General features: G+C 41.8%; 1 non-coding gene across 1 annotated transcript; it reads left to right on the top strand.

Annotated features, from left to right (window-relative positions):
• The first annotated feature begins 22,339 nt into the window (after nucleotides 1-22,339).
• On the top strand, nucleotides 22,340-22,411 carry TRNAW-CCA (transfer RNA tryptophan (anticodon CCA)). Its single transcript has one exon. It is a non-coding gene; the product is annotated as a tRNA-Trp (tRNA).
• The last annotated feature ends 966 nt before the right edge of the window (nucleotides 22,412-23,377 follow it).

Raw genomic sequence — 23,377 nt, 5'->3', positions numbered from 1 at the left:
TTTGTGGAGTACCCAAGAACCTGAACCTGAGTGGCTTATTCAGGTTCCCCTGAACCTGGGAAATGCATGCAACCCAGGGCCCACTTTAGACAGTTCCCCTGCAGAGCAACCTGGAGCCGGAGCAGTGTAGACTGGGAAAGCACACACACCGTGAGTGGGGGCAAACCCAGTGTGGCCCAACACTGCGAGCACTCCCCACACACACCAGTGATATTTGTTTGCAGTGTCCCTCCCTCCCCACAGCACAGCTAAACAAGTGAGCCTAAATAAGTGACCACCTTTGCCCCCTGTGTCAGGGTGGAAGTTAGACACCGAAGAGACTTACAAACAGAAGAAGCCAAAATAAACAAAGAAGAGGGAACTGCTCTGAAAGTGATGGGTGCAACAGATTAAAACCCTGTAGTTAGCACTAACTACACTGGAAGAGGCCTATGGACCTTGAGAAGAAGTATAAGCTGGAACAAGGAACTATCTGAAACTGAACTGACCCCACACTGCCCTCAACAGCTCCAGAAAAATTCCTAGATATATTTTACTATTATCATTTTGTAATTTTTTTAATTTTTTATTTTTAAGTCCTTTATTATTCCTTTAATTTTCATTTTAATAACCTACTGCTGCTGCTGCTAAGTTGCTTCAGTCATGTCCAACTCTGTGCGACCCTGTGGACTGCAGCTTACCAGACTATAACCTAGTATTACCTTACAAAAAAAAAAAAAAGACGCTATTTTTTAAGTAAATTTCATATATATACTTTTTATAATTTTTGTGATTTTGTTTTGCTTTTTTATTATTATATTTTTGAGAGTCTAACCTGAGCGACTTCACTTTCACTTTTCACTTTCATGCATTGGAGAAGGAAGTGGCAACCCACTCCAGTATTCTTGCCTGGAGAATCCCAGGGACAGTGGAGCCTGGTGGGCTGCCATCTATGGGGTCGCACAGAGTTGGACACAACTGAAGCGACGCAGCAGCAGCAGCAGCAACCTCTACTATAGATTTTTAATTTTTGCTTTTTGGTTTTTGTTATCAATTTTGTACCTTAAAGAATCCAATCTTAAAAAAAAAAAAAGAGTCCAATTTTCAGTACCCATTTTTACTTAGGAGTATGATTACTGGCTTGATTACTCTCTCCCCCTTTTGACTCTCCTTTTCCTCCCCCAGGTCACCTCTATCTCCTCCCTCCCCCTTCTCTTCTCTACCCAACTCTGTGAATCTTTTTGGGTGTTCCACACTGTGGAGAACACTTAGGGAACTGATTACTGGCTAGATCTGTCTCTCTCCTTTTGACTCCCCCCCCCCTTCTCCTACTAGTCACCTCTATCTCGTTCCTACTCCTTCTCTTATCTGTGTAACTCTGTGAACCTCTCTGAGTGTTCCAGACTGTGGAGAGCACATAGGGAATTGATTACTGGCCAGACTGCTCTCTCCCCTTTTGACTCCCCCTCTTCTCCTCCTGGTCACCTCTATCTCCCTCCTCCCTCTTCTCTTCTCCTTGTAACTCTGTGAACCTCTCTGGGTGTCCCTCACTGTGTAGAATCTTTTCACCATTAACCTAGATGTTTTATCATTGATGCTATATGGATGGAGAAGTCTTGAGACTACTGTAAGAATAAGACTGAAAGCCAGGCAGGAGGCTTACATTCAAAACTTTAGAACTCCAGAAAACTCCTGACTCCAGGGAACATTAATCAACAAGAGCTCATCCAAAAATCTCCATACCTACACTGAAACAAAGCTCCACCCAAGAGCCAACAAGTTTCAGAGCAAGACATACCAAGCTAATTCTCCAACAATGCAGGAACAAAACCTTGAGTATTAAAATACAGGTGGCTAAATGTCACACCAAACCCACAGATACCTCAAAACTCACTACTGGACACTTCATTGCACTCCAGAGAGAGGAGATCCAGCTCCACTCACCAGAACACTGACACAAGCTTCCCTAACCAGGAAACCTTGACAAGCCACCTGTCTAACCCCACCCACAGGGAGGACTCTCCACAATAAAGAGGAACCACAAACTACCAGCATACAGAAAGGCCACCCCAAACACAGCAATCTAAACAAAATGAAAAGGCAGAGAAATATTCAGCAAGTAAAAGAACATGATAAATGCCCACCAAACCAAACAAAAGAGGAGGAAATAGGGAGTCTACTTGAAAAATAATTCAGAATAATGATAGTAAAAATGATCCAAAATGTTGAAAACTAAATGATATTATAGACAAATAGTCTGGAGACAAGGATTGAAAAGATGCAAGAAATGTTTAACAAGGACCTAGAAGAAATAAAAAAGACTCAATAAATAATGAATAATGCAATAACTGAGCTCAAAAACACTCTGGAGGGAACCAACAATAGAATAAGAGGCAGAAGATAGAATAATTGAGGTGGAAGATAGAATGGTGGAAATAAATGAAACAGAGAGGAAAAAGAAAAAAGAATTAAAAGAAATGAGGACAACCTCAGAGACCTCTGGGACAATGTCAAACATGCCAACATTCGAACCATAGGAGTTCCAGAAGAAGAAGACAAAAGAAAGACCATGAGAAAATACTTGAGGAGATAATAGTTGAAAACCCCTAAAATGGGGAAGGAAATAATCACCCAAGTCCAAGAAACCCAGAGAGTCCCAAACAGGATAAACCCAAGGCAAAACACTCCAAGACACATACTAATCAAATTAATGAAGATCAAACACAAAGAACAAATGTTAAAAGCAGCAAGGGAAAAACAAATAACACACAAGGGGATTCCCATAAGGATAACAGCTGATCTTTCCATAGAAACTCTTCAGGCAAGGAGGGAATGGCAGGACATAAATAAAGTGATGAAAGAAAATAACCTACAACTCAGATTACTGTACCAGCAAGGATCTCATTCAAATGTGAAGGAGAAATCAAAAGCTTTACAGACAAGCAAAAGCTGAAAGAATTCAACACCACCAAACCAGCTCTTCAACAAATGCTAAAGGATATTCTCTAGACAGGAAACACAGAAAAGGCTTATAAACTTGAACCCAAAACAACAAATTAAATGGCAATGGGATCATACTTATCAATCAGTTCAGTTCAGTTCAGTCACTCAGCCGTGTCCAACTCTTTGCGACGCCATGAATCGCAGCATGCAATAATTACCTTAAATGTAAATGGGTTGAATGCCTCAACCAAAAGACAAAGACTGGCTGAATGGATACAAAAACAAGACCTCTATATATGTTGTCTACAAGAGACCCACCTCAAAACAAGGGACACATACAGACTGAAAGTGAAAGACTGGAAAAAGATATTCCATGCAAATAGAGACAAAAAGAAAGCAGGAGTAGCAATACTCATATCAGATAAAATAGACTTTAAAACAAAGGCTGTGGAAAGAGACAAAGAAGGACACTACATAATGATCAAATGATCAATCCAAGAAGAAGATATAACAATTATAAATATATATGCACCCAACATAGGAGCACCGCAATATGTAAGACAAATGCTAACAAGTATGAAAGGGGAAATTAACAATAACAAAATAATAGTGGGAAACTTCGATACCCCACTCACAGCTATGGATAGATCAACTAAACAGAAAATTAGCAAGGAAACACAAACTTTAAATAATAGAATGGACCAGTTAGACCTAATTAATATCTATAGGACATTTCACCCCAAAACAATGAATTACACATTTTTCTCAAGTGCACATGGAACCTTCTCCAGGATAGATCACATCCTGGGCCATAAATCTAGCTTTGGTAAATTTTTACAAAATTAAATCATTCCAAGCATCTTTTCTGATCACAATGTGGTAAGATTAGATGTCACCTACAGGAAAAAAAAAAAAAACTATTAAAAATACAAACATATGGAGGCTAAACAACATGCTTCTGAATAACCAACAAATCACAGAAGAAATCAAAATATGCATAGAAACGAATGAAAACACAACAACCCAAAACCTATGGGATTCAGTAAAAGCAGAGATAAGGGGGAGGTTCATAGCAATACAAGCTTACATCAAGAAACAAGAGAAAAATCAAATAAATAATCTAACTGTACACCTAAAGCAACTAGAAAAAGAAATGAAGAACCCCAGGGTTAGTAGAAGGAAAGAAATCATAAAAATTAGGGCAGAAATAAATGAAAAAGAAAAAAAGGAGACCATAGCAAAAAGCAACAAAGCTAAAAGCTGGTTCTTTGAGCAGATAAATAGTCAAACCATTATCCAGACTCATCAAGGGAAAAAAAAAAAGGGAAAAGAATCAAATCAACAAAATTAGAAATGAAAATGGAGAAACCACAACAAACAACACAGAAATATAAAGGATCATAAGAGACTACTATTAGCAACTATATGCCAATAAAATGGACAATTTGGAAGAAATGGACAAATTCTTAGAAAAATATAACTTACCAAAACTGAACCAGGAAGAAATAGAAAATCTTAACAGACCCATCACAAGCATGGAAATCAAAACTGTAATCAGAAATCTCCCAACAAACAAAAGCCTAGGACCAGACGACTTCACAGCTGAATTCTACCAAAAATTTAGAGAAGAGCTAACACCTAGAGAAGAGCTAACATATTATCCTTCCAGAAAATTGCAGAGGAAGGTAAACTTCCAAACTCATTCTATAAGGCCACCATCACCCTAATATCAAAACCGGACAAAGCTGCCACGAAAAAAAAGAAAACTACAGGCCAATATCACTGATGAACATAGATGCCAAATTCCTTAACAAAATTTTAGCAAACAGAATCCAACAACATATTAAAAAGATCATACATCATGACCAAGTGTGCTTTATCTCAGGGATGCAAGGATTCTTCAACATTCACAAATCAATCAATGTGATACACCACATTAACAAATTGAAAGATAAAAACCATATGATTATCTCAATAGATACAGAGAAAGACTGTAACAAAATTCAACATCCATTTATGATAAAAACCCTCCAGAAAACAGGCATAGAAGGACACCTCAACATAATAAAAACCATATATGATAAACCCACAGCAAACATTATCCTCAATAGTGAAAAATTTAAAGCATTTCCCCTTAAGTCAGGAACAAGACAAGAGAAATTAAGGAAACAATTCCATTTACCATTGCAATGAAAAGAATAATAGCCAGGACATGGAAGCAACCTAGATGTCCATCGGCAGATGAATGGATAAGAAAGCTGTGGTACATATACACAATGGAATATTACTCAGCCATTAAAAAGAATGCATTTGAATCAGTTCTAATGAGGTGGATGAAACTGGAGCCTATTATATAGTGAAGTAAGTCAGAAAGAGAAACACCAATACAGTATATTAATGCATATATATGGAATTTAGAAAGATGGTAACAATGACGCTATATGCGAGATAGCAAAAGAGACACAGATCTAAAGAACAAACTTTAGGACTCTGAGGGAGAAGGCGAGGGTGGGATGATTTGAGAGAACAGCATTGAAACATGTGTATTATCATATGTGAAACAGATCACCAGTCCAGGTTTGATACATGAAATAGGGTGCTCAGGGCTGGTGCACTGTGATGACCCTGAGGGATGAGATGGAGAGGGAGGTGGGAGGAGGGTTCAGGATGGGGAGCACATGTGTACCCATGGTTGATTCATATTAATGTATGGCAAAACCACTACAATATTGTAATTAGCCTCCAATTAAAATAAATAAATTTAGGGAAAAAAAAAAAAAGAATACTGGAGTGGGTTGCCATACTCTCCTCCAGGAGATCTTCCCGACCCAAGGATCAAACCCAAGTCTCTTATGTGTCCTGCATTGGCAGGCAGTTTATTTACCACTAGTGCCACCGGAAAGCCCCCCTTGAAGTTATATAAGACCAAATTAGAGCAGCACTTACTATAGAAAGAACATTGTTAGAATTTCATTCAAAAAGGGGAGAAGAAAGCATTCATATGAGTCATGAGTTCAAATCCCAGGTCTACCACTTATTATGAGCAAAACCATTTCACTTCTCTGAGCTTTGTTTTTAACATTCATAAAATGGAAATACTACCTTACAATTGTGAGGGGAATAAAAGATCAGTTGTATCAAGAGAACTATAATAAGAGTTAGAGTTAGGGTGGTGTTAGAAAAACAGCATGTGACCTACAGCTATCACCTCCACCAGCTCCGTTGCCGCTGCTGGAAAGACTGGCTTCTTCCTTTGCCAGTCTTTGCACACAGTCCCTCTACTGCATCCCAGGAAGGACTACTCCTTGCTCTCTTTTCCTCTTTCCTCCAAACCCCAGGAAGTTGGCTGCCTCCCCTCGCTGCTCTTCCACTGCCAGCCCTAGCCCCTGTGGTAGGCACTTGATATATATCCTATCTAAACCTCACAGCTCCTTCAAAGTAGGTACTATTACCACATTCTTTCATATAGTCAACTAGCATTCACTTAGTACTGACTATGTGTCAGACACCACGCCAGGCACTGAGGCCATGTGAATTAACAACACACACCTCTTTGAGTTTAAATTTTATAAACAAGGGGGCTGAGGCTCAGTAAAGTTAAGTAACTCACTCTCTGTCATATCACTGAAGGTGGAACCCAGGCTGCCCGACTCCGCTGCTTCTTGGCTCCTCCTTTCTCCCAGGCCCAAACTCAAATCAAGGCTCTGTGCTTCTCTCCAGGAGGAAAAGGTGGTTCAAAAAGAAAATAAATGATGAATTTCAACAAGAGTAAATATAAAGACATATACTCCGGTCTACAGAAATAAAATAAGGCAGCCAACAGTTTTGAAGGAAAAATGTCTGTCTGGAAAGGAGTTGACTGTCCACTAATTTAAGGTGAAGAAGAGCATGAGCAGGATGGATACCATGTGGAGGAAGGTACACAGTCCAACTTCTGACAAAAAAAAATACCTTCCTCATCTCCAGGTTAGTCAGACCACGTGTGGAGCCCCAAGCCACGTCTTAAGATGAGCACTGACCAACTACAGGAAAATAGTGACCCATGAGAAACAGCTGAAAGTTCAGGGGACAAACAATGGAAAATACAAAAAGATAATGAACCACTGCTATACGCAACACAGGTGAATCTCACAGATGTCATGATTAATGAAGGAGACCAGAAACAAACCATTACCTGACATATGATCCCTTTCATATAAAATTTAAGAACAGATGGCAATAAAGGTAAGAAAGGTGGTGGCAGCCTTTGGGGTGGGTAATGGTGGAAGAGTATGGGAGAGAGGCTTCAGGGAGCTGAATGGCCCTTGAAAACAATTCATCGAATACATTTGAATCAGTTCTAATGAGGTGGATGAAACTGGAACCTATGATACAGAGTGAAGTAAGCCAGAAAGAAAAACATCAATATAGTATACTAATGCATATATATGGAATTTAGAAAGATGGTAATGATAACCCTATATGCAAGACAGCAAAAGAGACACAGATATATTGAACAGTCTTTTGGACTCTGTGGGAGAGGGCAAGGGTGGGATGATTTGGGAGGATGGCAGTGCGTGGGGAACACATGTACACCTGTGGCGGACTCATGTCAATGTATGGCAAAATCACTACAATATTGTAAAGTAATTAGCCTCCAATTAAGATGAATAAATTTATTAAAAAGAAAACAATTCATCGAGCTATATACTTAATATTGTTCACTTTACTATATGTTATCATTCAATATAAAGAGTTCATGAAAAAAATAGAAGGTGGTAAAGGTGTTGTCAGACAAATAAAAATGTGATAATTCCTTCCCAACAGAGCCTCACAAAAATATTTCCAAACAATGTACTTTAGGGAAAAGGAAAATGATTCTAGAAGGAAGGTCTGATATGCTGGAAGAGATGGTGAGTCAAGAAATTAGGAAATATATGGGTAAATCTAAACAAGTGTCAATTATACAAAAGAATAACATAATAATACAAAATGGATTTAAAATACCAAACAAAATTAGAAGTAAGAGAAATTAATGTGATTAGTGTTAGAATAAACTAAGATTTAAGAGGAAAGATAAGTAATCAATTTTTGGCTTTGCTATATTAAGTAATAAAGTAAGTAAACCACTGATAACAAGGATCTGTGCTTCTCTTGGGCTTCCCCAGTGGTTCAGCAGTAAAGAATACGCCTGGTGATGCAGGAGACACAGGAGACTCGGGTTCAATCGCTGGGTCAAGAAGATCCCCTGAAGGAGGGTATGGCAACCCACTCCAGTATTCTTGCCTGAAGAATCCCACGGACAGAGGAACCTGGCCGTGTACAGTCCATAGGGTCGCAAAGAGTCAGACATGACTGAAGCAAGTGGGCATCCATGCTTCAGTTACACAGTCAACCCTCCCTTTCCATGGATGCAAAATCCAAAAATATAAAGGCTGACTTAAGGGACTTGGGATTCATGGATTTTATTCCAGGATAGGTGTCCTGAAACCAATCCTTTGCAGATACCAACGGATGACTGTATAACCAAAATTGGTCAAGAGCTGTTAGCAGAAGGCAGATGCTGCTCAAACCAGAGCCTGTCTATAAAAGAGAAGCCAGATCCTATAGAAGTCTGCACAACAGTTTTGTTAAAACACAAAATTTAACTGAGTAAATTTGAAGATCTAATTGGGTTTACTAAATGACTCATGAATCAGGCAATGTCTCATCTGGCAAACAAATTGGTGCTCCAAGGAGATACATATAACAGGCTTTTGGAACAAGGAAGTCATCAGTAAAAAAAAAAAAAAAGAAAGAAAGAAAGAAAGTTCACTGGAGGAAAGTAAAAGTTCAGGTGAAAACAGCTTTTCATTGACTGAGCTGCAGTGGTTTTCATTGGCTGCACTTGTTGCTGGGCGAGAAAGAAGTCTTCCTTCCTCCTATTGGACAAGATCTTGATCTGGATCAAGATTGGTCCATTATATTGATGACATCACATTGATTGGACACGGAGACTAGGAAGTGACAAGCACTCTGAATATCCTGGAAATAAGCATTCATACCAAGAAGTGGGGAACTGTAACAAAGGTTGGGAGACCTGCTTAGCCAGCGAAGTTTTCAGGGGTCCACGGTCTGGAATATGCCAAACATCCTCTCCAAAATAAAGGACAAGTTACTGTAACTTGTGCCACCTGTTACTAAGAAAGAAACACAACACAAAGTAGTTGCACTTCCTGCTTGGGAGTGCAAAATACCACTCTTCCCATTGAGATTAGTAAGTGACATCTTCCTGTTGGGGTAAGTGAAATCTTCCTGTTTGGAATAATTGACAATGAGTCAGTGATGGGGCATGAGAGTTCTCTCTACAGACCTTCCCAACTCCAAGTTTTATTAATTTTCACAAAGTATAGTAGCATATCTCCCAATTCTTCCCCCAGAGGGACTTCCAGCCATTTGTCAAAGTAGCTGTACACTGGAGCAAGGGAAATACTCAGACCTTTACTGTGCAATACAAGTTGTGAGGTATACAAGTATGCAAGCTGTGAGGTGGTACTGAGACCAGGGCCCTCAACTGGCAGGCAGAATGACAAAGATTACTGCCATTCTCTAAGACTGAAAGGTATACACATCCCCTTTTAATTCACTGATATAATCCCTGCAAAACCAGATGGATGATAAAGGGTGATGGTAGACTAATATAAACGTAGCTACAGGCAGCCACATTTGCAGCTTCAATGCCAGATACAGTATCTTTATTAGAACAGATGAACACAGCCTACAGATGAACACATCTACCGATCCGGCCTCAACAGGTTGATCAAATTTCCTCCCATTCACCTGGAATGGACAGCAGTGCGCATTTACAGTCTTGTTCCTCAGCTGTATTAACTCTCCTGCTCTGTCACAACATAACCTAAAGGGATCTTGATCTGGATGAAGATTGGTCCACTATATTGATGACATCACATTAATCGGACACAGAGACTAGGAAGTGACAAGCACTCTGAATATCCTGGAAATAAGCATTCATACCAGGAAGTAGGGAACTGTAACAAAGGTTGGGAGACCTGCTTAGCCAGTGAAGTTTTCAGGGGTCCACGGTCTGGCATAAGCCAAACATCCTCTCCAAAATAAAGGACAAGTTACTGTAACTTGTGCCACCTGTTACTAAGAAAGAAACACAACCCTTGTTTCAGGTTTTGGAGATAGCATCTGTTGTACTGGGAATACTGCCTGAACCCCTTGCAGGTAACATGGAAGGCTGCCAGTTCTGAGAGGGTCAAGAGCAAGAAGGAACTTTGCAGTGGATTCAGACTGCAGTACAAGCTTGGGCATATGGTCTGGCAGATCCAATGAAGCTAGAGCATCTGCGGTAGTTAAGGACGCCCATGGAGTCTATGACAAGACCATGAATGAGAGCTGCAGCCCAGACCCCTAAGGTTCTGGAGCCAAGCCATGCTGTCTACAGCAGATAACTATGTGCCATTCAAAAACAGCTCTGGCTCAGTACCGGTCCCTGCGGGAAACTGAATGTCTGACCACAGGACATCATAACCTGGGGCGATTGTCAGACCCACCAAACATAAACTACGACAGGCACAATTGCAATCTGTCATCCAATGAAAATAATACATTTGGAATCAGGCTTAAGCAGGTATAGAGGAAACAAGAAAATTGTACGAACAGGCGGTCCGGGTCCCATACCCTACCTCTCTTGCACAGATGCCTTACCCGCAGCCCAAATCAGTGGCCCCTTGGGGATTTCTCTACAACCAGTTAACAGGAGGAAAAAAATAAAAGCCCGATTATAGGTCAGTACAACATGTTGGTATAAACTAAAAACGGACCGCTACTACACAGAATGGCCCTGAAAAAGAGTGGTAAGGGAAAAGCCCCCCAGTGGGCAGTGTTTAAAGTACAATCAGGGGGCTTCCCTGGTGGCTCAGTGGTAAAGAACCTGCCTGCCTTCCCTGACCCAGGAAGATCTCACATGCCACAGAGCAACTAAGCCCAAGCGCCACAACTATTGAGCCTGTGCTGTAGAACCCACAAGCTGCAACTCCTGAAGCCTCACCCTAGAGCCTGTGCTTCACAACAAGAGAAGCCCCTGCAATGAGAAGCCCATGCAGTGCCACTAGAGAGTAGCCCTCGCTCGCCACAGCTAGGAAAAAGCTGGCACAGCGGTAGATTCAGCACAGCCAAGGAATAAATTTTAAAAAAATTTCTTTAAAAATTAAGTACAATCAATCATCTACTTCATGTGGGGGAAGAGATAGCCTGAGCTAATGATACACAAAGACTTCCAGATAATGACAAATGGTTTGGCTGCTTGGTTAAGGACAAGAGTCTGTTTCGCCAGTCCTGTGTAAGTTCTGGCAGCTCTATGGTGGGGTTAATCGTGACCTCCTCCAAGAGGGCTTATGCCACACCCAGGTCTGCTGCACCCAAAGCCCCTGCCCCGGCGGCAGGCTACTGCTGACCCATACCTCCACAGGAGGAGACGCTCAAATACTCTACGGCAGGTCTGACTCAGTCTCTGTGGGGTCTCCTGGTGTGCACAAGGTTTTATTTGAGCCCTCTGAGCTTCTTCGGCAGATATGGGGTTTGCTTCTAAACACAAATTCGTCCCTCCTGCCATCTTGCTGGGGCTTCTCCTTTGCCCTTGGATATGGGGTATCCTTTTTCAGTGGGATCCAACACTTTCTTGTTGATGGGTGTTCAGCAGTGAGTTGTAATTTTGGAGTTCTCGCAGGAGAAAGAGAGCGCACGTCCTCCTACTCCACCATCTTGATATTCCATAGGGTCGCAAAGAGTCAGACTTTGAGTGACTTTCACTTTCAGTTTCATTACCAGACAGTAAAGAATCTGTCTGCAATGCAAGAGACCAGGTTCAATCCCTGGGTCAGGAAGATTCCCTGGAGTAAGTAATGGCAACCCACTCCAGTATTCTTGTCTGGAAAATTCCATGGATAGAGTAGCCTAGAAGGCTTCAGTCCATGGGGTTGCAAAGAGTCGGGCATGACTGAGGGACTAACACACACACTATTATCAGGAGGGTGCAGGCTAATCATGGGTCTTCTGGCTAGCTTCTTAGTCATTTTCTGTTAGAACACACCATTGTATTTACAGGTTAAATGATATGATGCCTGGGGATTATTTTCAAATACTCAGAAAAATTTTTTAAGTAGAAGAGATAGTACAAGACTGGTAGGAAACTGATCATTGTTGAATTTGGGTGATGAGTCAGAGGATTCATTATAACATTCTCTCTATTTTTGTGTATGCTCTGTAATAAAGAGTTAAACATATTATCACCTTAATAGTTGCAGAAAAACCTCATTTGATACATTCATCACCCATTCATAATTGGTTTCTTAACAAACTAGGAATAGAAAGGAATTTCTTTACGCCTGCCTATCAAAACCTACAACAAACACTGTAATTAATACTGAAACAAACATTTTGGGACTTCCCTGGGAGTCCAGTGGCTAAGACTCTGTGCTCGCAATGCAGGGCTCTCCGGTTTGATATCTGTTCATGGAACTAGATCCCACATGCCGCAACTGAGTTTGAATGCCACAACTAAAAGAGATCCTGTATGCTGAAACTAAGACCCAGCATGACTAATTAAAGAAATATTTTGTGAAAAATAATGAAACAAGCATTTTTTAAAAATCAGAAATAAAATAAGAATACTCTTACTATTACCATATCTCAGTAACATCGAACCAGAGAACCTGATCAATACAGTAATTCACGAAAAAGAAACTGAGATATAAGAAATGGAAAGGGATGAATAACAGCTAAATGCCACAATTCTCTACCTAGAAAAACCCAAAATGATAATAAACAAATTATTAGAATAATTCTCAAACTGTCCAAGTTTAGCGAGGGAATGGTAAAGAAAACTAATGGTGTTTATCCTCGGTGGGGAGAGAGAGGTTTCAACAGGATAGAACACAGGTGACTTTCAGAATCATTGGTAATGTTTTTAAGATAAATGGTAGAGACAAGGCTGTTTATTATTCTACATAACTTCTCTTATGCGTGTGGTTTTGTTTGTTTGAAAAAAATATAATAAAAATTACAAGTAAATAAAAAATAATGTCTTCACAATTGCTGGAATTCCTAAAGCATAAAATATATCTGTCAGGGTGTTGTACAGATGATTCTTGCTTTAGGAAAATTACAGTAACTTGCTCTTTTTATTTGTTTATTTATCTGGCTGTGCAGGCTTAGTTGGCAGCATGCAGGGTCTACAGTCTTCATTGCAGCATTTGGATCTTTAGTGGCAACATGTGGGATCTAGCTCTGACCAGGAATCAAACCCAGAGCCCCTGCCCTGGGAGTGTGGAGTCTTAGCCACTGAACCATGAGGAGAGTAACTTGCTCTTGAATGTCCATTGCCATTTTCAAATTTTCTCTAATAGTCATCATATCACTCGATTAATGCCATGTGGCACTGTAAACTTAGGGTTGCCCGTGCCAACAGTTCAGAAATAGCCAAAATAAAACCAAAGGACACAAAAGTAGTAATTAGTTTTTTTTTTTTTAATTATTGTACACCATCAAAAAGACAGTTTGTGAACTGGGAGCACTCAAACCCCACCTGGAATGAGGCTCTGGGAGTACACTGTCAAAAAACAGCTCATATAGTCAGAAGGCAGTATCTCTGCAATAACTGGTAATTAGGCTAAATTAATGGCTAAACTGGTTTTGTCTCCTCAGGGGAACTGCAAGACTGGTCTCCATTTTCTTCTGATTTTAACCGAAAATATGTACCAAAATTCTGAAAATTTAAAAAAAAAAAAGTTTTAATGTACACAACTATTTTGAAACACTGCATGGATCAACACTGTGAAGGACAATTAAAAAACATCCGTCTGTAGGCTGCGATGGCCTCTGTCTAGACGCATGGTCTTGGACGTAGCCTTGAAAAAGCAGGGTCATTCCCTTTTTGATGGGGCCTGAGTTCTCCAGTACACCCACAGCTCCCCACTCTTCTCACACTCTGCCACCTTCCTTCTTCTTCATTTCCCTGCCTGGCCCAGTAGGTAGCTAAGTTTGTAAACCCATCATCTTCCAGAAATACAGGCATTTGTGGGAATCTACCTGTATTTCTCCGCATTCACCGCCAGAGGGCAGGCATAGAAAATAAGAGGCGGAATCCATAGCTTTTGCTACTGCTAGGACTTTCAGGGAAAGGAATCTAATTTTCACCATGAAAATGTTACATGTTTATCTGAATTGAGAATTATTCTGCAAACAAAAGGTATGAGGCTGGGAGTTGATTAAAAATGAGTGAATGGTCACAATTTGATTGTGGTCTCTCAATACAAACGCTGCTCTGAGGATCACAGCTCGGCTCTTTGCAAGCGTCTCAGAACAACCAGAAACGTGGCTGATTTCAGAAATTCTTACAAATGAGTGAATGTTTCAGTAAGCTTCATTCACACTTTTCTGCTGAACACTTCTGTTGAAAATCTCTCCAGATCTTCTCTCCTCAGATAGGAAATGAGGAGTGACTCTATACAGGGTAAGGAGGGGACAAGCCACCCTCTGTCACAGTCAGAAAGTACACCGTGTATGGTGTGCTGGTAAATGCTTAGCAACCAGTTCTCAAAGCATGGCTGATTCATGCTGGTGTATGGCAGAAACCAACACAATATTGTAAAGCAATTATCCTCCAATTAAAAATAAAGGAAAACAAAAAGGGAGGACTTCCCTAGTAGTCCAGTGGCTAAGCTTCTGTGTTCCCAATGCAGGGGGCTCAGGTTCGACCCCTGCTGAGGGAACTAGATCTCAGTCTTAGTTGCAACTAAGAGTGCCAGTGCTGAAACTAAAAGAAACTGCATGTCACAATGAAGATTGAAGATCCCACATATGACAATGAAGGCCCATAAATAAATAGGCATTAAATAAATAAATAGATAGGCATTAAAACAAAATAATAAATAGGCATTAAAACAAAATAATAATAAGCTCCAAACTGTTTCATGGCATTTGCCATTTCCATGATGTGAATACTCCTACCATAGCCAGCTTCAAGCTACCAACATTGGGACACTGAACGCAGAGTTGGAGACAGATACTGCAATGGGCTCTGAGCTGCCAGAAGTCAGCTTCTCCCCCCACTGATTCCCACCCACCCTTCACCACCATTTCAAAGTTAAATCAGCTGCGGAAGCAAGCCCATCCTAATATTTGGAGGGTTTAGGATGAGGATACAAATGGAGGCCCACAGATTATATGTCTAAATATTTAAGCTATAAGTCAAACTAATAAACTGTTCATTAAAATATTGCCTATCCTGCTGCCATGACAAATATGCCTTCATAATTACTGAATCAGGTTTAAATTAAGGATTCTATGCCTGACACAGGCACAGAGAAGAAGCCATTTTGGGACTTCCCCGGTGGTCCAATGGCCAAGACTCCATGCTCCCATTGCAGGCGGCCCAGGTTTGATCCCTGATCAGGGAACCAGATTCCACATGCCATAACTAAGAGTTCACACGCCACAAGGAATATCGAAGACCCAGCATGCCGCAACTAAGACCTGGTGCAGCCAAGTAAATAAATATTTTAAAAAGAAGAAGCAGCCATCCCTGGCCCTCTATCTCAGGCCCAGCCCCTGCTCCTGCTCACCCTCAGCACACACAGCCCTAGTCCATGCGTCCAAGTTCCACTGCACCCTGGGCAAACAGCGGACCCTAAGCCATCCCTTGGCCCAAGTATGAGCACACTGGCAGTGTGGCCTCTGTACAGGGGAATGGGCCCTGGGTAAAGTGGTCTTGAGGTCACTCCAGCAGGGAGTTACAGGGCCCCAAGTACCTGAAGCGTGGAAGTGAGTCTCTAAGTGGGCATGTCTCCACTGCCATGTAGATTCTTCATCCCATGTGGAGGGCAAGGCCAGATCAGGGCCAAAGCAGGCCTTTTCCAGTAGGAGGCTTGGAGCAGGGTGCCATCTCTGAGAGTGATTACTGCAGAGAAGTCCCTCCAGCCACCCAGATCTTCTGACAATCTTCAGTATTTAATCTCCCGACCTTGGCAAGGCTCTTGAAATTTCAATCACTCAGGTAGAGCGCTTGAGTACTTAAAATTGGCTGGGACTGAGCTGTATGGTAAAGAAATGAAAAGATCTTTCTGACCCAATACTCCCCAAAGGATAGTTCATTACACTGAGCCTTCACTTACAGTTTAGGGCAGGATCAGCAAACCAGGACCTGAGGGCCTATCCTGCCTGACTGTTTTTGTATGGCCCTTGAGTTTAGAATGGATTTTACATTCTGAAAGAGTTAAGAAAAAATCCAAAGAAGAATATTTCATTACATAGGAAAAATAAGATACTCTACTTTGTGTCCATAAATAAACTTTTATGGGAACATCGCCCTGCCCTTTTGTTTACACGTTGTCTGTGGCTATTTTCACTCTACAACAGCAGAATTGAAGACTTGCATCAGAGACTATGACCACATGACCCAAGTTGTTTACTTTGACCCTTTACAAAAAGGTCACCAACCGCTATTTTATTTGTTTGTTTGTTTGGGCCGCACCACACAGAATGCAGAACTTCCCTGCCCAGGGATTGAACCCAGGCCCTCTACATTGGAAGGGTAGAGTCTTTACCACTGGACCACCACAGAAGTCCTATGAACCCCTGCTTCAGAGTTAAGTTTCTACATTTCTCCAGAGAAGATGGGTGATATGGAGAGTTAAGGGATGTGAACCCCTGAGAAGGAAGGGCAAGAAGGGGACATGAAAAAGGAAGACCGGAAGTTCTGACTGGGCAAACTGCAGAAACTTGCCCTCTCTCTGTAGAAAAGACAAGTTATACAAAGGCAGTAAGGGCCTGCAGGGGGGACACTTAAGAACAAAGAGGAAGGAGAAGTGGGTATCTTACCCTCTAACTTCATCAACATTGAGGCCAGACCTTGCCTTGTTTTTTTTCCTATTAATCTCATTTATAAGCTTTGCTTAACTGGAACGTTAAACCTTAACGGCAGTTCCTTGTCTGTGTGATAATCTTTGTTGTTGAAAATGGGACTGGGGGCTCATCATTAAAACATCTAGAGAAGCTCTGTCCCCTAGACATAAATGGAAGCCAGGTAATAATCTATGCAGAAAAGAATCTGAAAAAAATATATATGTGTATAATTGAATCACTTAGCTGTACTAACACAATATCACAAATTAGCTATACTTCAATTCAAAACAAACAAATAAGAAGGGCAGACAAACCTTAAAATAATAATAATAACATAAGCAGGAATATAATCTTTCATTTTCTAGTAGCCTCATTTTAAAAAGTAAAATGAACTGGTAATATTACTAAACTCCCTTACTTGATGCAGTGTGTCTACCATATTATCAATTCAACATATAGTCATGTAAAATTATTAACGAATTATCAAATATTCTCAACACACTGAAGTACTTTCTAATAACTGAGTCAAGTTTCAGCTTTTCAAGGTACACTGAAATTGAATAAAATTAAAACTCAGTTCCTCGGGTGCACTAGTCTCATTTTAAGTGCTTAATAGTCACAGATGGCTAGTAACACTGTACTCAATAGTGTAACTTTACACAAATCCCTAACAGCGAACTGCCGTATTATCCTCTGTGGTTTCTATCAACTCCGGGCAACATTAAATATTTACAGAGCACTTATTCTCTCCTTTTAAGCTTTCTGGATGACAGGAAATTGACATGGGTAATTTCTCTGTGTTGACTGCCTTCTTTGCTCTTCTGGCGCTGCAAAATCTTCCAGGCTCATCTCGAATTTTCCCTGCAGCCTCATCTTGCTAAAGATCATTTTGGCCAGGTCATCCCCTCTTTTACAACCCTCAGTGACTTTCAGAGAATAAAATCCTTGCTGTGGTTTCAAGGCCATTTTTTTTCCCTCAAGCCTCAATCCCTGATGCTCTCCGCCCTTGCTCACCTGTCCTCTAGTTACATGGAGTTCTGACAGTTTCTAGGACATGCCCAGTTATTTCAACCTCAGGGCCCTTGCAAGGCTGGCTCTGTCACCCTTCATCTTTCATGTCATGTCACCTCCACAGAAAGGATTCCTTGAACTCTTTGCCTCAAAGAGCTTCCCGTCCTAAAGTTACTTGTCTTGTCACCGCTGGCCCACTTCACCTCAGTACTTGGTGTCGTCTCTGTTACGTTTGCTTTAAAGTGTATATTAACATATGGTCAATTCTTTTTATTTTTTGCATTTTAAATAAGATTTAAATCGATACAAATGCAACAATTATAAATGCAGGCTGACAAAGGAAAGTTGAATTGGTCATCAAAACTGACAGGGTTGGCACTGTGACATGCTTTCCAACCCTTAAACAACCCTCGCAGAGTTCCAAGCAAAACTGAGTCCTTTGTTCTTTGATTTACACATTAGTTGCACCCCTGGAAAATTCAGTGTTAGCTAAAATTGAACAGAAAATACTTTTGCATTTACATATAAAACAGGACTAGGTTTTAGGCTCAGAGCATTATAAACAAGTTTTTCACCTACTTGAAGGTCAGGTGGGGTGCTTGAGAGTCACATGCCACCTGCAATAGTTTTTCACTGAGCTTGGCAGTATATTTAGCATCCCTGACCTAATGCTGACCTTGCCAGAAGATTCCCCAATCACTGTGTCAATCAGATGTGTCCACATTTGATTGAGATTTCCAAAGCATTTCAATTTCTAAAACCCATTTGTTTTAGATTTCTAGAACATTTCCTGGGCTGGTGAGGGGCATTGTTTTCTAAGAAGCCATGACGTAAGCCTGAGACCCATAGGTAGGGTAAGCAAAGAGACCATGGGATAGGGCCTTTTGTGTGAACTCACCGCACCTCACCATAACAACTACTGCCATATTAGAAGTGGGCTCTAACTGCTGGGAAGGCATTCTGTTATCAGGAAGGTAACAGAACACCCACGGCTCCCTCTGCTGACTCCTACTCTCTCAGCTTGACACCATTCTGCAGACCTGTTCCCAGGATACAGGTGAGCATGACAAATGTCTGCCCAAGCAGAGGGAGCCGTGCTTGTGAAGTCATATTGGGGGGACACCTCCTCCAGATACCCCGCAGGCACTGCCCTCCTTTGTCACCACCTTGCAAGGAGGCAGGAGGAGCACAGGAGACAGACTGGGGGTAACTTCCAGAACACAACACACTTTAACAGGCAAACAAGCTGCATATCCAGCGGTCAGCCCCACCTCTCTGTCACCAAGCCCTAAGACCTGAGCAAGTTCCTCAGAGATTAGAAAAGTGCTCTTGGCTGAGGATTCCACCAGCTGAAAGTATCTTTCCTTGGGGACAGGATGCTCCCAGCCCAATATCTGTTTAAAAACTGTGACCTGACCTTCCTACACTTTTGGTAGGAACGTAAATTGGTATGAAGTTCCTTAAAAAAATAAAAATAGAGCTACCATGTGATTCACTCCTGGGCATATATCTGGAGAAAACCATAATTTTAAAAGATACATGTACCCCAATATTCATAGCGGCACTATTTACAATAGCCAAGACATGGAAGCAACCTAACTGTCCGTCAACAGATGAATGGATAAAGAAGACGTGGTACATACGTGCAGTGGGATACTAAAATCAGCCAAGGGAAAAAAAAAAGAAATAATGCCACTTGCAGAAACATAGATGGACCTAGAGATTATCATTCTAAGTGAAGAAAGTCAGACAGAGAAAGACAAATATCACATGATGTCACTCATATGTGAAATCTAATTTTTTAAGTGATATAAATAAACTTTACTTACAAAACAGAGTCACAGATTTTGAAAACAGACTTGACAAAGAAGAAAGTGGCAGGAAGGGACAAATTAGGAGGTTGGGATTAAAATACATGCACTACTAAACTCAAAATAGACAATCAACAAAGACCTACTGTGTAGCACAGGGAATTCTACTCAATATTCTGTAACAACCTAAATGGGAAGGAAATCTGAAAAAAGAATTAACATATGTATGTGTTTAACTGAATCACGACGCTCTACACCTGAAACTAATACAACATTGTAAATCAACTATACTCCAATAAAAAAATTTTTTTAAGTGTGACCTGGTTCACTTAAACAGTCATATTGTCTCCCCAGTGAGCCTTTGCAGGGAAGGCGAAAGCATTCAGCTTTATAAAGCGCCTACTCTGCGCCAGACATTGTTGCAGGTGCTCCACACAGGTCACCTCATGCAACCTTCCCAGTACACCACACACAGCAGGCATTAAGATCGCTGTTCAGAGATGAGGAACCTGAAGCTGAGAGAGGCCAGGCAACTTGCCCAGTATCACACAACTCTTAAGCAGCCTGCCAGCCTATCCACAAGTAGACTACCTGACCCTAACAACAACTTCACGATGGCTTGAGCGGTGAAGGTGTGACCTGTGTGAGGACTTTGAGGACAGGAGTCTCCTTGACCGGGAGGAGGAATCAGCCAGTCTAGGACAGAGGTGCAGTCTGGGGTCTGGCTCAGGTGCCCGTCAGAGAAACACAGATGATACCTTCCCCCAGGAGGTTTGTGAGCCTTGAAAGAATGGATATTGGCACAGAGTAGAGGCTCGTTCCCATGCCTTCCCTGCTCCGCAGTCCGGATGCAGCTGTGCTCTGTTGTCCATGGACAGGTGTTTCCAGCCTTTGCCCACAGTTGGTGCCTCTGACAATCAGTCAGGCACCCAGCAGGAGACAGACAGAACACTCAAACCTTTTAACCAGAGAGAATTTGCAAATGCACTAAAAGGCAGAGATAGGACAACCATCAAGAGGTTATGAGCTACTCAAGCTGAGAAGCCCTTTCCACCATCAGACCTGAAGGACAAAAGAAGGGGACAGAATTACTGGAGTCTAGTAAAAGCTGGGACTACAGAGAAAGGTCTGCCCACCAGGAACTGCATCTGTACGTCCTTGGTACCAAACTTTACAGAGTATCAAAACCGCCTCGGAGGGCTTGTTTAAATACAGATTGGACTTCGCTGGTGGTTCACTGGCTAGGACTCTGGGATCCCAATGCAGCAGGCCTGGGTTCGATCCCTGGTCAGGGAATTAGATCTCACATGCTACAACTTAGAGTTTGAATGACACAACTAAAGGATCCTGAGGGCCACAGCTAAGACCTGGTGCAGCCAAATAAATAAAAATAAAATTGTTTAAAAATATGGATTGCTATGTCCCCCAGGAGTTTGAAGTTGGACTAAGAAACTTCATTTCTAACAAGTCCTAGGTGATGGAGATGCTTCTGGTATGCTGCCCATTTTTTGAGACCCACTGCCTCAGAGGAGAAGGCGATGGCACCCCACTCCAGTACTCTTGCCTGGAAAACACCATGGATGGAGGAGCCTGATGGGCTGCAGTCCATGGGGTCGCTAGGAGTGGGGCATGACTGAGTGACTTCCCTTTCACTTTTCACTTTCATGCATTGGAGAAGGAAATGGCAACCCACTCCAGTGTTCTTGCCTGGAGAATCCCAGGGACGGGGGAGCCTGGTGGGCTGCCGTCTATGGGGTCGCACAGAGTCAGACACGACTGAAGCGACTTAGCAGCAGCAGCAGCCCGAGAGGAACAGAACCACAGTGAGGAAGTATAAATACCCTGACCTCTCTCTTCTTCCATCTTCCAGTCCCTGGCAGGTGGTTTTCATTGGCTGGACCCAACCCAATGCCAGAGGGTACAGGCTGGAGATAAGCTGCTGCTAGGACACAGAACAGGAAGGCGAATGGATCTGAGAGGCAAAGAACAAGAAATAATCATAAATTCCCCACTCCTCCCTCTGTTCCTTCACTTCTGCCAGCCCATTAATCAGAGGACCCCATTCTTATTCAAACAGTTTTCTACCCTGTGGCTTCTCTGACCATCATTCCTGAGTGCTAGAATACATTACATTTTCCTCAAAGGCTTAAAGAAAATTATGATTCTCTCAACTCAATTAAATAAATGATCTGTCATGTCTTATTTCCCTGCAGTAATTTTGTGCATTTCCTGTGCTGAGAAGTGTTGAGATTCATATCTGGAATAAAGCTGTCATTCTCTACCCCTTTTATTTCAGCTTTCCTCAGCTGTTTCTAGGAGGCCTGTGTTTTGATTAATACTTTTTTTTTCTTAGAATTTAAGGATTTCTTTTCTTACCTAAGAAAACAATAATAAAACCGTATTTCTTGAACTTTCTCACAATGTCTCTTCTTATACCCCCTGCTCCTGATTTTGAAGAGTAAAAACAATTTTTTAGCAGTGAAGCTAAACCTCAAGATTTGTATGAAGAGTTCAGGAGGAAGAAAATCTGTTTACTTAAAGTCCACTTAATGTTTGTGAATGAAAACACTAACCATTGTTAGCAGTTCTACGAAAACACCGACTCCCGAGCTATCCCTGAGACTGAGAACATTTATACACAGCAACTCCCATAATGCGAGTAGGATTGATAAGATGAGAAATCAGAGGACTTCCTTGTGGTCCGGACTTCCCTGGTGGCTCAGAGGTTAAAGCGTCCGCCTCCAATGCGGGAGACCCGGGTTCGATCCCTGGGTTGGGAAGATCCCCTGGAGAAGGAAATGGCAATCCACACCAGTATTCTTGCCTGGAGAATCCCATGGACGGAGAAGCCTAGGAGGTTACAGTCCACGGAGTCACAAAGAGTCGGACAAGACTGAGCGACTTCACCTTCACCTTCCTTGGTGGTCCAGTGGTTGACTTCAAGCTTACACTGCTCTGGGCATGGGTTCGATCCCTGGTCAGTGAACTAAGATCCCACATGCCACTCAGCACAGCCAAAGAATAGGAAAAAAAAAAATTTTTTTAAGTTTTTAAAAAGAGAAATCAGTTTGATCAGTGGTCTGGACCAGGAGCCTGGGAGAGCTGAAACTTGCCACAGTGTGACTTAAAGGCAGTATATCTCTGGCAGAGACATTCTGGAATATATACTCAGATATATTCTGATTCCCTGAAGACATTCTCCCCCACCAAATTCTGCCTCTCAGCCACCCATCAGAGTTCCCCACAGTTCTGCCTTCCTTTCTCACTGAGTAACTGTCTTCTTTGCCTACAAAGTGGAACAAGTTTATCTTTTCTACCAACTCTATCCGCTGATAGTGGTGGCCTGTAGTACTGTGTGGAGAATTGTGGTGCTTACCTTCCAGAAGGGCTTCCCTGATAGCTCAGTTGATAAAGAATCTGCCTGCAATGCAGAAGACCCCGGTTTGGCTCCTGGGTTGGGAAGATCTGGAGAAAGGATAGGCTACCCACTCCAGTATTCTTGGACTTACCTTGTGGTTCAGCTGGTAAAGAATCCACCAGCAATATGGAAGACCTGGGTTGGATCCCTGGATTGGGAAGATCCCCTGGAGAAGGGAAAGGCTACCCACTCCAATATTCTGGCCTAGAGAATTCCATGCACTGTATAGTCCATGGGGTCGCAGAGTAGGACATGACTGAGCAACTTTCACTTTCATCTTCTAGTAAAATAAGTCGACAAATGAAGGAACAAGATAATTTAAATTGTG

Source organism: Ovis aries, chromosome 1 (genome assembly GCF_016772045.2).
Source record: "Ovis aries strain OAR_USU_Benz2616 breed Rambouillet chromosome 1, ARS-UI_Ramb_v3.0, whole genome shotgun sequence".
Lineage (NCBI taxonomy): Eukaryota > Metazoa > Chordata > Mammalia > Artiodactyla > Bovidae > Ovis > Ovis aries.
This window is presented reverse-complemented; position numbering and strand designations above follow the sequence as displayed.